The sequence below is a fragment of the Phyllobates terribilis genome, unplaced genomic scaffold, assembly GCF_046119375.1.
Source record: "Phyllobates terribilis strain yellow unplaced genomic scaffold, ASM4611937v1 Scaffold_4__5_contigs__length_816908805, whole genome shotgun sequence".
Lineage (NCBI taxonomy): Eukaryota > Metazoa > Chordata > Amphibia > Anura > Dendrobatidae > Phyllobates > Phyllobates terribilis.
The window spans coordinates 389,243,136-389,255,713 of record NW_027362764.1 but is presented as its reverse complement, the minus strand read 5'-3'; the positions used below and the strand labels follow the sequence as shown (position 1 = coordinate 389,255,713).

Below are 12,578 nucleotides of genomic sequence, written 5' to 3'. Positions count from 1 at the left end.
AACACATTTAAATCTGTTTCTCTTCTGCTTCTTTCAATTGAAACCAATGAGAAAATCAGAACAGAAAGAGGTTGGCATGTGATAATCTCTAAACAAATTGCATATGGTGGAGTCAGGTGACCAGCGCGGAGAGTGTGAAAACAGACAAATTTTAGCAGTGCATTAAATGATGTTAGGATTCCACATGTTAACATTGTGCAGTCAGAAGTAAAATATAGCAAACACTCACGTAAAACATAAACAAATCCATAAGCAACTATGTCAGACCACTACACTTCTTGGTTCGGTGATGCCGCACCTCTGTTACCTTATTTGTGATTTTTAAAATGTACATGCTCAACCAGTGCGAGATTGTAATGTGAGTATCAAGGTGGGCTTACAGTGTATGAGTAGTGTCATTAAACAACCACCTATCAGATATATACAAGTCAATCAGTGGTCATTTAATAATCTGTTTGATGGTCTGATCACATTTCCCATGAACACAGTTCTGTAAGAGATCAGTAAAAGATCGTTCTGTGTGCATAAGTTGACATTGTTCTTTAAAGTACTGTTTGTTTAGGACGATGTGTTGATAACAATGATGATTTTCAAGCAAGCTTAAAAATTGTTCAACTCAACAAATGAGCATTTTGCTCATCGTTTGGATGATTGACAGTCTATTTACATTGTCTGGTTATTGGGAAGAGAGCATACCTTAGATGATATGGCAGTGTAGATGCACTTTCAGGCTATTTTTACCGCTCTGGCTAGAGCTAGATGCAGACAGCCATAGATTCTCTCATCCTAGAGAATCGGGCCGATTATGTAAATAACACTGATCAGAATTTGATTCGCATGTGATCATAGTGTGCTCCAATTCTCTCAGACAAGGAGAAGATACAGAAATAAATTTCTCCATCTTCTCCATTCTGTCAGCCCGTGATAATCGGACTGCACTCAGATGTCATCCGAATGCAGTCCAATGTTTTCCACACTCTAATTTACTTGAATAGGTTAGTGTGATTCGAATATTGGATCAAACTCACACACACTTCAATATTTTCCTCGGACAGAGTCTGTCCAAGGAAAAATTTGGACATATGCACGGCCCTATAGAATAACACGGGGACGAGTGCTATCTGTTAAAATGACGAATAGCACTTGTCCGATTATTACAGTTGTCTGCTTGAGCACTCAGGGAATTGCATTCATTTTTCAAGAAAAGTAACAAACCTGTGATCATATGACAATTGTAATATATACTGCAAAGTCACAGTACTGCAGTACATAGTTAAATAGATATCTTCCTAGGTGCCAAAACATCAGGCTGGGCTTCATGAGAGGACCAACAAGGCAGGAATGGGGACCTGCCAAGGCAACCCATTGTCGACCAGGAGCCCATCACAAGTATGGGCTGATAGGAGTTTCAGGGCCAATGCACTGGCCATCGTTCTATTTAAATACATCTGCCAATAATTAACAGTGGTATTTTAAATAGTTAAATTGCAGGGATTGAGTCTAGAACTGATCGCTGCTATTGCAACCTGACTGTATTGCACAGTCGGGCCAGGACAAGATAATTTGGTGCCCTAGGTAGATGAAGCCAATGTTGCCCCCACCTCCACCCTCACCCAAAATCAAATGAATGGCTCAGAGACTAAGGTAACAGTACCCCTAATGCACCTTCCCCTCCGATGGGTCAGGTAGCATACTCTGATGACTCACCAGGGAGGCGTTCTGGATTTACAACCTTGGACCCTGTTTCCCAGATGGTCTTAATGCACGCCGTGAAATCATGTTTCATTATTGAACTTATACCTTGTTCCTGTGAATTAATTTTACATGTCCCATGTAACACATGTTTTACCCCCCCAATTTTTTTCTTTGAATATTGGTTTTATATATTTTTCCATGTCAGATGCATGTTAGCTTTGACAAAGAACACAGGACAGTGTTCGAAACACGTTGCGATTTTTCTATGTGAGATTCCACGACATAATATGGAAATTTTAAACTGCGTGGATTTATCTCAATAAATTTTGCTATTTTGGAAGCTGGTTTCCCTTTCCCTTTTTTTCTACTCAAACACATGAGGCCACAAGTATCCGTGCTTCCCTGCACTTAAAGCCTGCAGCAATCAGGTGAGCTGATTATTTTTTATTTTTTATTTGTGTCCTAATGCACCTTCCCCTCCGATGGGTCAGGTAGCATACTCTGATGACCACTTCCACTAGAATTGTTATCAGTACATAATTAGTGTAAGATAACCTTTAATAGTATATGAATATTGTACCAGAAACATCATCACTAAATAAATACATCACTAGGACTACCATCAGTATATAAATATGTCACCAGAGCCACCATCAGTACATGAATACGTCACCAGAACTGCCATCAGTACATGAATGAATCACTAGATCCACTATCAGTACATGGCTACATTATCAGAACCACCATCAGTAAATTAATACATCACCAGAACCATAATAAGTACATGAATACATGACCAGAACCAAGAGTACTTGAATACAAGAATCAAGCTCAGTACAACAATCAATTGTAATATCAAATCGGAACCATAAACAATTATATTGCATGAACCTACAACCCTGCAATTCCCAGTATGTCCTTAACAATGGTAAGTGGATACTGGGAGTTGTTATTAACATCCATCATCAGACTGCAGACCATACAGTAACAACAGTACTGATGAGAATTAGTCAGTATCACAAATAAACATTCCCCTCTCCATATTGTGCCTCTATTTAAAGGGAATCTGTCACCCCCTGGGAGATATCAGACCTCTAATATGGGCATACAGGTTATAGAAATGTAAATCTATACATACCTGTATGTCCCATATTAGCGGTCTGCTTGCAGAGAAATGTAGTTTTATAAAATTGGTTTTCATCTGCTTGGTGCCCGGGGGACGCCAAAAAATCCCCGCCTATCTACTAAGGAAGGTCAGAAATCCCAACCTATCATCTTATTTAGCATTTTCCTCCCCTCCCCTGCACGTCACACGGTCCTGTGACATGCACTCTTCTCAATGACATCCCATGCATGCGCAAAGTGCCGCTAACATCGTTTTATTCCCCCATCAGTACAGCCCATCATTTTATTCTCCCCATCAGCACAGCCCCTCATTTTATTCCCCCATCAGCACAGCCCCTCATTTTATCCCCCCTGCACAGCCCCTCATTTTATTCCCCCATGAGTACAAACCCTCATTTTATTCCACCCACCAGCATAGACCCTCCCCTCATTTTATTCCCCCCAATCAGCACAGACTCTCCCCTCATTTATTCCCACCATCAGCACAAACTCTCCCCTCATTTTATTCCCATCTCATCAGCACAGACCCTCTCTTTATTTTATTACCCCCATCAGCACGACTCCTCTCCTCATTTTATTCACCCATCCCCACACAGTAATGTAAAAATTAAAAACAAAGTTTATACTCCCATAATCCCAACTCCCATCCACCGTCCTCTCTTCTGTGAAGTACAGCAGTGGATGCTGGATGACGCGATGATGTCACTCCATCACACCATGCAAGGTTCCCTGTGTGCGTCTCCAACAAGGCGCCAGCCGGTAGTGGCCATAGAGTGGGTGGGAGGTTGTTCTCCATATCTCCACCCCAGAGTGTGGTCTGGGGCTTAAATAGATGGCCTGCTGAGGTATTTAGTTTTCAGTGTATCTGGAGAGGCTAGCTCCAGAGAGATAGGAGCTTGTGTTTGTGCTAACCTGAACGGTGTTTTTGTTAACCCTGAGCGGCCGGATCGCCACAGACGTATGGACTGCACTGTACATTTTCTTTTGCTTTGCCGTTATGCCAGAAGGGCCGTGTTTATTTTGATGAACTCTACATTGGTTTAGGTCATATTTTAATAAACCAATAAGAAATTTAAAGAGACAGCATTCCTGTATTTACCTCCATGTGCAGCCGAGTGAGCCACAATATGCACAAATACATATACACATACATTTATATATACATTTACAAATACATACACTCAAACGTCCAATTCTACAAATATAAACATATACACATAAAAACACATATATATATAGATATATAGATATACATCTATATATATACACAGTGGCGAAAGTAAGAATTTGATACACTGTCGATTTTGCAAGTTTTCCCACCTAAAACGAATGGATAGGTCTGTAATTTTTATCGTCGGTACATTTCAACTGTGAAGTTGTTTATTTCCTTTGTGTTTATTGGAACTAGAGATGAGCGGTGTTCGACTAGAACTGTTAGCCAATCTCAAATTCGAGCTGTTTTGGGCGGTGTTCGAGTTGTTCAACGAACCCGAATGATTTGCAAAAAATTCGGCTGTTCGAGGTTATGTTCGATAACTGTTCGTGCACCAAAAGCGTGTCCTGCATGTCCGGGGCTATTTAGAGCACCAATCATGCAGGGATTGTCTGCCACTCACTGTAATGCCACAGCCATGGTGGTTGTGGCATTACAGTGATTGCCCAAATCGATGGGAACAGTGCTCACAGTGAAACGTGGAAAGCCGGCAATTCAGCAGCAGCATTCACTGGTACCCGACAATTTAGAACCGAAAGAATAGAGAATCACACATAGATTAGATAGATAGAAACATGTCAGTCACATATATATGAAATACAGTGACAGTGCTGCTTACTGTACTTGTCATTTAGTGTAAAGGATTTATTAAAAAAAATAATAGTGTTTTCATGCACAGTCTCTTTAAAAAAGCCGGCCGGCAAGTCAGCAGCGGTACCCGACAATTTAGAATAGAAGGAATAGAGAATCACACATAGATTAGATAGATAGAAACATGTCAGTCACATATATATGAAGTACAGTGAAAGTGTTGATTACTGTACTTGTCATTTAGTGTTAAAATAAAGGATTTATTTTAAAAAAAATTGGCGTGCGGTTCCCCAAAATTTTAGGCTCTAGCGTAGGTTAAGCAGACGGCTGGAGCAGATGTTTGAAGCCTGGGAAGGGGGTAATACCCACGGAGCTTCCCAGGCTACTAATATCAGCCCCCAGCTGAATACCTAGCCTTTACTAACTATTAAAATGGGGGACCCCCCAAAAAAAATGACGTGGGGTCCCCCCTATTTTAATAGCTAGCAAAGGCTAGGCAGACAGTTGGGGGCTGACATTAATAGCCCAGGAAGGGTGCCATGAATATTGGCCCCCTCCCAGGATAGAAACACCAGCCGTCAGCCGCCCCAGAAATGGCGCATCCATAGGATGCGCCAATTCTGGCACTTAGCCTCGCTCTTCCCACTGCCCTGTAGCGGTGGCAGTAGGGTAATAGGGCTGGGGTTGATGTCAGCTTATAATGCCAGGTGACATCAAGCCCAGGTTAGTAATGGAGAGGCGTCTATAAGACACCCCCATTACTAACCCCATAGTCAAAGTTAAAAAAAAAAACACAAACACCCAGAATAAAGTCCTTTAATTGAAATAAAGACACAATTCTTTATTGTTCTAAATTAAACCATACTTACCATCACGCCCATTCCAGCTGAAGCCAACGATCTCCTGCAAAATAAAAATAAAATAATAAAGCAACATCATCCTTACCTTTCCATGGTTCCCACGACAGCTTCTGCTCTGCTAATTCACATGACAGGCTGGATCGCAGCAGAACGCTGCCATCCAGCTTGCCATGCCGCAGACACTGAGAAGCGCAGGCATGCTTGCGCTCCTCAGTGTCTCGCTGTGACGGCATAAAGATGAGCCGAGGTCATGTCCAATGAACTCGGCTCACCTCAGGCACGGCACTGACAGCGTGGGAAAATTCTCCTGCACTCAGCGCTACAGCGTGATAATTCTCCCACGCTGTCAGTGACGTGCATGAGGTGAGCTGAGATCATTGGACATGAGCTCACCCCATGCACGTCACTGACAGCATGGGAGAATTCTCACGCTGAAGCGCTGAGTGCAGAAGAATTTTCCCACGCTGTCAGTGACGTGCATGAGGTGAGCTGAGTTCATTGGACATGAACTCGGCTCATCTGGATGCCGTCACAGCAAGACACTGAGGAGCGCAAGCATGCCTGCGCTTCTCAGTGTCTGTGGGATGACAGGCTGGATGGCAGCTTTCTGCTGCGGTCCAGCCTGTCATCTCGATGTAGCAGAGCTGGAGCTGTCCTGGGAACTATCGAAAGGTAAGGATGATGTTGCTTTATTATTTTTCTTTTATTGCAGGAGATCGTTGGCTTCAGCTGGAATGGGCGTGATGGTAAGTATGGTTTAATTTAGAACAATAAAGAATTGTGTGTTTATTTCAATTAAAGGACTTTATTCTGGGTGTTTGTGTCTTTTTTTAACTTTGACTATGGGGTTAGTAATGGGGGTGTCTTATAGACGCCTCTCCATTACTAACCTGGGCTTGATGTCAGCTGGCATTATAAGCTGACATCATCCCCAGCCCTATTACCCCACTGCCACCGCTACAGGGCAGTGGGAAGAGCGAGTCTAAGTGCCAGAATTGGCGCATCCTACGGATGCGCCATTTCTGGGACGGCAGACAGCTGGTGTTTCTAGCCTGGGAGGGGGCCAATATTCATGGCACCCTTCCTGGGCTATTAATATCAGCCCCCAGCTGTCTGCCTAGCCTTTGCTAGCTATTAAAATAGGGGGGACCGCACGTAATTTTTTTGGGGGGGTCCCCCATTTTAATAGCTAGTAAAGGCTAGGTATTCAGCTGGGGGCTGATATTAGTAGCCTGGGAAGCTCCATGGGTATTATCCCCTTCCCAGGCTTCAAACATCTGCCCCAGCCGTCTGCTCAACCTCCGCTAGAGACTAAAATTACGGGGAACCCCACGCCAATTTTTTTTTTTAATAAATCCTTTATTTTAACACTAAATGACAAGTACAGTAACCAACACTGTCACTGTACTTCTTATATATGTGCCTGACATTTTTCTATCTATCTAATCTATGTGTGATGCTCTATCTTTCTGTTCTAAATTGTCGGTTACCGCTGCTGAATTGCCGTCCGGCTTCTTTAAAGAGACGGTGCATGAAAACACTATTATTTTTTTAAATAAATCCTTTACACTAAATGACAAGTACAGTAACCAACACTGTCACTGTACTTATTATATATGTGACTGACAAGTTTCTATCTATCTAATCTATGTGTGAAGCTCTAATCTTTCTGTTTTAAATTGTCGGGTACCGCAGCTGAATTGCTGGCCGGCTTTTTTAAAAAGACGGTGCATGAAAACACTAATATTTTTTTTAATAAATCCTTTACACTAAATGACAAGTACAGTAAGCAACACTGTCACTGTATTTCATATATATGTGACTGACATGTTTCTATCTATCTAATCTATGTGTGATTCTCTATTCCTTCTTGTCTAAATTGTCGGTTACCGGTGTATGCCGCTGCTGAATTGCCGGCCGGCTTTTTTAAAGAGAGCGTCTTCTGAGCAGTTTGTCAGCTTTTGGACACCTTTGAAGGTGTTTTCTATGTGTTTCTATGTGTTTTTGTTTGCCTGCCATTCGTTTTAACGGTGTTCGACGGTGTTCTAAGGTGTTCGACGAACAGTTCGACGAACAGTTCCTCGAACATCCCGGTGTTCGACGAACCGAACCCGAACACTATGGGGGTGGCTCAACACTAATTGGAACAACACAAAAAAGCAGAGAAAAAAAGGCAAATTCAACATCATTTCACACAAAACTCCAGAAATGGTCTGGACAAAATTGTTTGCACCCTCAACTTAATATTTGGTTGCACACCCCATGGAATAAATAACTGTAATCAATTGCTTCCTATAACCATCAACAAGCTGCCTCAACTGAAATTTTGGACCACTTTTCTTTTGCAAACTGCTCCAGGTCTCTCTTCAGGTCAGTGAAGGCACAGTGAGCTGTCATAAGAGCATACAAATGAATATGTAAGCAGAGCACCAGATAGAGCCCACCCTAGAGGCCCTCTCCAAAGCAGGAGCATATCATTATCTCCAAACTGAAAGTACAGATTACACAAGAACCATGGGACAGATTTCATCAACCAAGGTATAATTTTAATCAGTGTAAAGTCGCCCACCTGACAGTGTATGTAGTTTACTGAGCACAATCTTTCTGACAGGTGCGCTTTAAGTGAATTCCCAAGAAAAAGACAAAATTAGACAAAAGCATTCATATGGTTAATATGTATGGAAATAAGAAGGATGAATAATAGCTAAAGTCTCACCTTTATGAGTTGTGCTGATTTGGGTACAACTTCATTGAAGGTATGGTACAAAGGCTAGATGGATTGCTAATGTCCAAGACCATCAGCCACATTTCATGGTATTGTTGATACTATAACGGCATGGAAAACAGTGATAAACATAGAATGCTTTCATTGTACAATGTCTAGCACAATTTGTTTTGAGGCTCACATACCTTGCTTTAAGTGAAGAAGACATCTACATTAAAATAAGACATGGTTCACATTAAATATTTATATAAAGGTGCCACTCCTGCCCACAGAATGAACCAAAAATCATTTAATACATGATAAGAAAAAATCAGATTTTATGAGTCCAACTATAGAATGCAAGGAAAGATCCCCCATATATAAAATAGCAAAGATCTAAAAAAGCTTCTGTCTCTTCACCCTAACTCCCGGCAGAGTATGTGGTAGATTTCGTAGGGTGTGTTCTCAACAAACCGTGGCATGCATCCATAGTAATGCTTCTCACCTCTTTTATTTGTACAATAAAAGGATTGTCCATGTATTGCTGGTTTCTGCACCATTATAGTGCCTTCTTGCAGTATGAACAATACCGTGCTTTTTTGCGTAAGAATATGGTCCATTGCATGGTAGGACATTGTACTTGCAGCTCTTCTGCCCTCTCTTCCTATTCTCTACCCTCTGCCTGTATCTTGTCTCTGATTGACAGGTCACTCTTGTTGCAGTGACCTGTCAGTCAAGTTATGCACATGTTGTGATGTTTGCTGTCCCGTAAAATAGTATTGATCCCATACTTAAGCAGTTTAAAATGTATAAGCGACCGTCATATATTTTTCAAGTACAAATTTAAAATCACTGTGGAGCCTTATCATTTTTTTTTTTTGCAAAAATCAACTTTTGTTTTGCACATATGGAGAGACCTTTCAATGAAGCTGAGCTGGTCAGGGAGAAGCCAAAGGATAACCACCAAGTGAACACTTTACCTCTAAAATGCTACAGGACTTTATAATGAATCATAGTTTAGTGCAATTAGGCACTTGTAACTATATTACAATGAATATTCTGATACATACCTGCCCTTTCAAGGTGCTTACCTACCAAAAAGTTATCACCTATCCACTAAGGTGATTCTCAATATCTTATTTCTGGGTATTATACCATGTGGGACATCACATATGACTAAAACGAAGATTCTGAATTCCCCACGACCCACATGACCACATTAAGAAGTTGGAATACTGTGGCGGTGACGGTCAAACATGAATGCTTCCACTCCATTGAAATTGTATAAGAGTCATGGAAACAGCCAAGTGCAGCACTCGCATCCATTCTAATCTTGATGGAGTCCCCACATACAGAATGCAAAATAAGGTTGGAAATTAAAAAAAGTAATAGCCACAAATATGAGGATTATTGTATGTAAGTAGAAAAAGCAACAAACCAGCACTATTAAGCACTGGCAAGTAGTATGAGACTAATGGGGCCTTTTGGGCTAAATAACTGTGGCGCTACACTATAAAGAATTATAACAATGCTTCAGTGTAGAAGAAAATAGTAGCACTCACCAAATTCGTAATATTTCATTTTTTTATAGAGCCAAAAATACAAAGCAGCAGAGGAGAGGATAGCCGAACACACGAAGGTGATGGACATTTTGTGCACACCTTCTTGGAGGTCAGTAGAAGCGTGTGTGAGAAATGATTGTCACTTTGGCGCATTTGCTCTCATCTCCTTCTCCCCTGCTTTGGATTTTTTGGCTCTATGAATAAATGAAAGATTACAGATTTGGTGAGTACCACTATTTTCTCCTCCATTGACGCTTTATTGGATGTAAATTGCACTGGTACATTTAGAATAGTTTCCTCTAATTGAAAATAAAAGGAACTGTGCTCCTAAAATGGTCTGTTTTTTCGTTAGTTTTGTAACTATGCCAAGCAGGATGTTTATGGTAATAAATTAGTTCTGGGATTGTCTAGTCCAAGTTTCTTTCCTAAGCTAATATAACAACAGACAAAGGAACACTATGCCTTGTGTAGTATTTTGAAACTTTCCTAGAATATTACAATACTTGCTTTGTTCTACATATGTTATCTATCGTTGCCTCTGTCACTGTTCATGTATTTTACATTTTATGTGCAGAAGAAATTAGCTATTTGATATTCATGTAGATATGTAATGTGGCAAAACTACAGTATAAGTGAGAAAATGTTGTCTGGGAGTATAGTGGCAATGGAAGCAAACTGCAATAAAAAGGAAGAGGTTAGACCATGTTCAGAAGTGCGACAGATTATTTGTGCACGCTTCAGAGCAAGAGTTCAATTTTCAAACCATAGTATTTATTTATTTTACTCACTTATATAGCGCCATTAATTCCACGGCGCTATAATGGGGTTCACAATCTAGATTCCCTATCAGTATGTCTTTGGAGTGTGGGAGGAAACTGGAGAGCCCGGAGGAAACCCACGCAAACACAGGGAGAACATACAATCTTCTTGCAGATGTTGTCCTTGGTGGGATTTGAATACAGGACCCCAGTGCTACAAGTCTACAGTGCTAACCACTGAGCCACTGTGCTGCCCTAATGCTATTCTATTAGGAAATCTCACAGGTTTTTGTTGCTAATTTCATCTTTTGCAGTGTGCTATTCTATTTCTAATAAAGCAGTTTATATAAATTTTAAGGACTTACAGTACCTAATGAATACTATTACACAATGTTGTTTATTTAATTACTTAACCATATCAATGATGAAAACATCATTACTTAATTCATGATCAAATTTAGTTTATTATTGGTGTTTTAACCCCTTAACGACATCGGTAGCAGGTTTTTTGTTTTAATAAGCACTAATGTGTTGGTCTGTTTTGAAAGCAATAATATGTGGCCCACAGCGACATTATGCAGAGTTATGATTGAGATTAGTCCCTGTTAATAGAGAGATTTCTTACTGCAATTCAAGAGCTTATCCGAAAACTCTTAGGGTGAAATAATCTTTGATGTTAATGTGATAGTATTACTATCCATCTTGGTTAGATATTACAGCTATTTATTACTAAACTCAGTCATATAACATCCCTATATAGTAGGGATATGAATAAGTTTGACCTCAACGCTATAACTGTATTCTGACATTTTTAACCACCACTGCCTATACTTGCTTGGACAAATCCTCTTTGCACAACTCTTTTGATCTGTGCCTTTGCTTATGATATGTGACACATGACTTTTTAAATTTGAACTTAATAAAATGTTATTGATTTTACATTCTTTTGTCAGTGGTTTCTTGGGTATGATATATCCAGATATAGGTGTCTATTATATTGTATCTGTCTTTGAAATAGCTGTATATAGTGCATAGTACTGATAGCCTGAGAGGCCATATATATTATACCCTATTCTGATTGGAGGTCTACTATTCGTGTGACTTGATATATGATCACATCTGTCGTAATATGAATCTCTCTGATTAAAGGAATAAGACCATCACATTATTTGTGATTTTAATAGAGCACAGATTTCTATTTCTGTATATCTATTAAATAGGCATCATTAAAAGTTATATTTTAAACTTAGGAATCTTTAGTTTGGAATTATTTGCTTTTGACAATTTGTAAATAATTGTCAAAGGTGTATCAGGTGTGACAGACAGTCGCTCTGGATCAGGCTGTAGAAGGTCACTCTGCTTGGCATTGCAGACATTTTCTTGATCCTCTCATCTCTGTAGTATAGCTATATCCTTCTTCCTTTAGGATCCAGCAGTGACCTCCACCTTCTGTTGCTGATTGACACACCTTTGCTTGGTAGTTAAAAACTCTCAGTTTCTCCAGAGGGTCGCAGGTGATAGTTCTATGTACCTCTGTGCAGGCTTGGAGCACTAGCAGTCCTGACTAGTGCTCACCCTTCTCCCCTCCCTATCTAGGGCCAAGCTCTTGGGACATTCAGGGATTAGGTTCCTGCTTGGCGATAGGTGTGGAACCTTTATAGGGACGATAGGGAAGGCAGGTGATATTAGATATGCCTAGCGATCTCCACTCCCCCTTTTCCTAGTGGTTGGGCTCCCTTCCCCTCTTTCCGTCATTGTGCACTTAGTCTTTCCCTCACCTTGCATGACATTAATATGTTGACAACCTACACTGATTCCTTGAACGATTGTTGTGGTAGCGGGTGTAAGGCTTATGGGTTACGCTTGGCCTATACCTGGTAGGTCATGGCTGTGTGTTACAGCCAGGACCTGCCTCTAACAATTGTGGGTAGAACATGAAAAAGCTCCCTTGAAATGCAGACTGTGGTTAAGCTTCAAAAGAGACCTTGATTTTCACTATATGCAGCAGCACTGTGGTATTGGTATTGCTGTATATAGGGGACTAACAAGAACAGTGAAAAGTAAAAAAAA

At 40.6% G+C, this 12,578-nt stretch overlaps 1 long non-coding RNA gene across 1 annotated transcript in view; it reads right to left on the bottom strand.

The window, feature by feature from the left end:
• LOC141264348 (uncharacterized) overlaps window positions 1–8,622 on the bottom strand; it is a 95,125-nt gene extending 86,503 nt beyond the window's left edge. Inside the window, exons 1-2 of the long non-coding RNA XR_012319898.1 lie at window positions 8,395–8,622; window positions 8,201–8,310 (exon numbers count right to left, since the gene is read on the bottom strand). This is a non-coding gene — a long non-coding RNA (uncharacterized lncRNA). The remainder of the gene's footprint in view (window positions 1–8,200; window positions 8,311–8,394) is intronic.
• Between the last annotated feature and the right edge of the window lie 3,956 nt (window positions 8,623–12,578).